The sequence below is a fragment of the Miscanthus floridulus genome, chromosome 2, assembly GCF_019320115.1.
Source record: "Miscanthus floridulus cultivar M001 chromosome 2, ASM1932011v1, whole genome shotgun sequence".
NCBI classification, from domain to species: domain Eukaryota; kingdom Viridiplantae; phylum Streptophyta; class Magnoliopsida; order Poales; family Poaceae; genus Miscanthus; species Miscanthus floridulus.
The window spans coordinates 98,284,030-98,290,029 of NC_089581.1; positions in this window are offsets into that span (position 1 = coordinate 98,284,030).

Here is a 6,000-nt window from a genome sequence, read left to right on the forward strand (position 1 = left end):
TTAATTAATAATTGTGTGATTTGTCATTATGCATTTTACAAGTTTAAGCTGATTTGGTAATTTTAGAAATTAATATAGAGCTGATAAATGATTTTGCATTGAAAACTCTAAACTATTTCCAAATCTATTTAGGTCTTCTCTATTTTTTCTCTTTATTAGTTATTTATCAAATTGAACCATATTCTCTTTCTATTTATTCCTCACATCCTTCTCCTCTTTTTCCACTCAGAGCGCCTATTCCCATGTGTCTGTTCTAATTTTTTCTTTTTCCAATTTGATTTTTTTTCGTTTAGACGTGAGCGAGGGGCGAGCGGGGTGGGAGGCAGATGATAATGCTTCCTATTTTCTTAGGTGTGGAGATAATATAAATTGGATTGGTTTCGTCATGATAATTTGGATTTTGGATATTATTACTAGACCTCACAACCTCCTTATAGTAATCCAACAAGTAAGAGGTTCTTGTCTAATTTGTTTGAGTAGTCCTCAATGTTGTAAAACATACAGTCTCTAGGTCTCTCAATCTAAAAGGAAAGGAGGAAAAATCTTAATCATAGTTTGTTCTCCATGTAGGTTCTTGTCAAACTCTTAGACCTATATATGTGGGGTGTCTACAGTAATCATCAATATTCAATGACTAAAGAATCTCCTATGTTGTGTCTTTATATTCTTCTAGCGGTATATTTCACAACATGACAAGCTCTACATCAACCGTTGGAGCCGCCGCTGATCTCAGCATTGACACTCATATCAATACCAATGTCTCTACCGACAACTACTTTTAAGACGTCCACATCCCGACATTGTCAATGGGATAGATCTGCCACCTCTACTTACTTTTTTAGAAAATATAATAAACATTCGGCTTCATCCTTGCTGATAAGTGAGGATCAGACCACATTATTACAAAAGAAGTTCTTACACTCATGTTTAAAGTAGACTCACAACAAAGACAAAATCAGTTTGCAATCCTAGACATAATGGGCCATCTATAAGAGAGAAAAAAACCAAAGCCGATGTCTCCCAGGGTCTGACAAGCCTTGTGGATGCATTCTTTCTTTTTTTCACTTCGCTACCACTGACCCTAGAACCAATGTGTTTCCCCGAATAAGAAATGCAAAAATATTTGAGGATTGCACTTGTCAAAAACACTATCATTTCTAGTGAGACTAAAGATCAACAGAAGGTAGTCGTCCCTGATAATAATAACAAGCTTGAATCTTTTCCACACTGCTTATACCAATCCTAAAAAAGGTTATAGTACACGGTGGGGGTAATACCAAACATATATGCAACGCACGCCAAAGAAATTTAGTATATTTACACTAAATTACATATGTTGAATAGTCTCAAAATTATTGCAAAAGCACCTCTACTACCATTGGACTACACTACATCGACATCATCGCCATTAAAAACGATAGGTCTTCTACCATGCCTATTACCTTATATGGTATGCATCTACTGATAATTACCATATGCGGCCAATGAAGTAGATCAATTAAGCAACCAACAAGACAAGGTACAAAATTGCATCTTGTAGATCACTTGTGCCCCAACCATCAAGCTAGGATATTGTTTATTTCCTCCGCACCTATTTAATTTTCGTTTTCGTTTCCCTAAAAATTATCATTAGATAGATCATTGAATCTATTTTTATAATAAGCTTATTTAGAGATATAAATGTTGCTAATATTTATTACATACCTAGTTAAATCTAAAAATGTTGACCAGCATGCTTCACGTAGCGACGGTTAAATAGGAACAGAGAGATGTCATAATACTGTATACGTAGCACATACAAGTTTATACATCTAGTGCGTACATATAAATGAACAATATAGCATCTATAGCTGCATCTAGGATTCATTAAAAAAGGTCATGGCAGCATCCGCACTGTTGATCTACATGCCAGCACATCTCACACTGTACCGCAAATCCACAGGACGAGCGCCGCCTGGACGCGGCACCTAACCCTGCAACAGCAAAGTTGTGACCTACAAGTCATCATCAATTCACTACGCATGTGAGATCTATAATCTATTGATAGCTAGATAGATGAATAGCTTAATTAAAAAATAGTTGTAAAGCACAACACTAACAAACTAGTTAGAAACTTAAGAGGTCTTTTTAATAATAAGGAATACAACAAGCCATGTCTAACAAGCCTAGAGAACAACTCCTACACAATTCTAGTATCAAAGATCACAACTAAGCAAGGCAACTAGAAAAGATAAACTAACTAGGCAAGCACTAGGCAGACAAAACTAATATCTCTACTCTATGAATTAAATAGCACAAAATAAAGTATGAGTGTGGGGAGCGCAAACCACACAAGATATATCCCCGTGGTTGGGTGACTTTGCCGATCACCTATGTTCATGTTGAGCTGAGTCCAAGGACCACCTCTCCTCTACAAGATCAACAACACCTCAAGGGTGGCTCTAACGTGAGCGATTGTGTATGAACCAGCTCCATCATAAGGTACCCCAACAAGCATTGATTCCACTATAATTGCTCTTCACCTCTATGGCGGGGAATGAGCATTGTGCGGAAAGCCCTCGTTTGGTTTTGGATAATTGATAAAACCTAGGACTAACCTTTGATCTAAGTGTGTGAATTAGATAAGGTAGTCCAATCCAAGTGATGGAGCTAGATGATGGTCATGGTGAAGGTAATGGCCACAAAAGAGATGATCAAGTGCTCTATCTTGGAAAAGAAGAAAGAGAAAAACAAAAACCAAGGAGATCAAGACAAATGTATAAAATAGGTTTTTGTTTTGGTTATCAAGACACTATAGAGAGTGTGATCACTGTTGACATTTCTTAGCCTCTCTACTAAGAACAGAGTTTTAAATCTGTCCCTGGCAACAGTGCCAAAAATACTTGTTGGTATTTATTAACGTGTCACTTGTTTTAAGTAGCCACCTATTATAAACATATATCTCCTAACATTACTTTACTAGGTTGTCATCCCTAGTGATGATGCCAGAGATGCTTGTTGGTACTACACAACATTACTACTAGAATAATACTAAGTAGTTCTTTATCATTTTATGTGACTAGAAAGAATAAATAAATATATGAATGAAAAGGATCTGCAAGTGCACAGATAATATACCATTGTAGCATTTTACCCGAAAGTATTTCAGGTATCGTTATTTATATTTTTACCACAGGAAAGGTCTAGCATGGACATGTATTGATAACTTATACTATTGAAGAATAAGTAAACCATAACCAATGTTCCACTCATAACAGGGGTAAGTCATAGGATAAGATATAATAATGATAAATCACTCAGAGTACTCCTTTTCATGGTATTAGCATGGTTAGGTAGAATATTAGAAGATTAGTTCCTAAGTTATTCCTAATTACAAGTCAAAGCATACATTGATTAGTGCAATTATACCTAGTAGTCATTGCTAAGCTCATCCTTATATCTACACATAAGGGATATTACTAAGAAAGATTAAGAACAGAGCTTGCCCTTCTATCGTAACCGGACCCTACGTGCTCCTATATTCGGGGAGTGGACTACAAAGGACTCAACGGGAGTGTCATATCCACGATTTACCACATGACCCAGAATATAGGGTGTATCCGTAGGTAAATAATGTATAAGCACCATGCTTACACAATGTTGACCACTCACCCCGTGTGTAGTGGAGTGAGTGCTATACGAACTTATGCATGGATATAATGATAAACTAGCTATACTAAGCATATAACCAAAGTAGACGATGAACATTATAACAAAGAATATGAATAAGATGAATACTAATATTGTCATAACAATTATAGCAAGCATATAAAAGTAATGGAGATACAAAAGAGATGGGGTACAAAGATTATACCGAACCATGCTCTTGACAAGATTGGGAATCCAAGCGAAGCCTGCTTGCCTCTAGACCTAGCCTAACTAGCTATGCCCTAGAATATAGTGGAGCTCTAAGGATGATTAGGGTTTCTGTCTTCTCAAATGACTTATGCCTTCAGGGGCTAGGGGCTGATATATATAGGCCGGAGCATCCAACGTGAGCCCTTGGATCAAACCGACTTAAAGGATGGCGTAGATGCAACCTAGGAGGTGGTGGAGAACCAACATTGCAACACGAAGGCTGATAGGTGGGTCTAGGGGCTGGGTGGCCTATAGGTGGGGTCGAGCGGCCCCACTTGGCAGCCTCTCGCCCTCTGCTTTAATGTGGAGTCCTCTCAAGTCTTCTAGGACCTTTTGGTGTCCGTTTCACTATGGATAAGCGCAATTAAATCTGACATGTAGGTCCACCTTAATGGTTTTCTGAATAAACCCTACAGAAAATGCAGATTCACCAAAACTCGTGGATATATTAATGGTTTATAATGGTTGTTAATTACCATCAACAAACTCCCCCAAGTTTATCCTTTGCTAGTCCCTTAGCAAAGCTAAACTTAGCAAATGGATCAGGAGTTTTGAGATTTTAAAAATATTGTAGCAACTCCTCAAAAGTACACATACGTTCAAATAAGAATTCTCCTCTAGATTAGAATAAACCGATCTAATTTCAAACTTACCCATTTTACCTTTAACCATGGGGCTTCTCAACCTTCTCTTGGGTCTTGAGCAATTGAAAGACAGAACGATCAGGTCAAGCACTATGTCTCAAGTTCTTTGCTCATCCATTATTCTAGAGTTTTTATAGATTTTCAAAATAAAACTCAGAGCTTCCATCGTATGATACTCTCAAGTCTCTCAATATATGTGGTATTTGTGGTCCTCACTAAAGCAATAAAGATGTTATGCCTTTCTCTTCCTACAACTAAGGCTTATGTGGAGCTCATAGGAGTGGAAAAAGCATAAAAGAACATACTTGCAATATATATATTGTAAAGTGAAACCTTGTATTCAAAGAGAGTTGAGTCATGTAATCAAATTAAGATGTGCATGTGTGTGGATATATTTGGTGGCTAACATAATTCTATTATGCCCCTTGAAGACAAATATCTCTTTTAAAACTTGGAAACAACTTTGCAAGAAAATATGGCCTATCTTATTCATCTTTTCTTTCTTTTTTTTCAGGCGGGCATCTTAGTATCCATTGTTTTAAATATATTAGACACTTGTCTATTTTTTTCTCATCTTTCTTTTTTTCTATGAATAACTTTTACATAGCCCATGCCTCATTTCTGCAACCAAAATTTTGAGAGATAGCAACAAGAACTTGGAGCATTATTTGGTGGAAATTCCTATCAAAAATATTTTTGGTGTTTACTCCTAGTGTAGGAGTAAAATATTTTTGGGTGGATCTAGATGGAATGGCATGTTATTGTGTCTACCCCAGTGTAGGAGTAGTGCATATTTGGGTGGTGTGTACATGATCTTGATTTTAAAAGTATGACAAACCTCCCATAAGGGTCAACAAAGTTTGACTAAACTCAATGCAAAACAAGCAGCATATATATGAGTGGAAGTTTTCCTAATCTAAATATCATATATGGTTCTAGTAGGAATTTAAGCTTTGTCATATAGGAGCTCATCATGTAGGATTTTCATTTTTTAAAGATAAATCTCTAGACTTTTAGTGTCACTTGAAACAAGATAAACAACAGCTCAGACCTTCTCATATCACATCAGTCAATTACCTAGACTTAGATCAAGCATATGCTACCCATGAGTTTCAAGTTCAGAGTAAATTCTTATATCAAAACAGTCATATCCAAAACTCGGGAGAATTCAAGGCTGAAAACTAGGTACTTGTAACACCCCAAAATTTGCCACTTTTGAAAATAGAGTTAAAATGATTTATTTGTGAATTTTTGTGCACATGAAAATATAGGAAAATAAAAATTTTCATTAATTTAAAATTTATCATAAGGTAGAATCGTGTTTGTTGCATTCATGCCGGTCGCACCTCGTGTTTCTATGTGCAAAATGTGTTTTTTTACGTTTAGGAGATGAATATCTATCTCTAGGAATTTTCTAGTTTTTTCCTAGAATTTAATTCCTACCTCCTTCACCTTAATC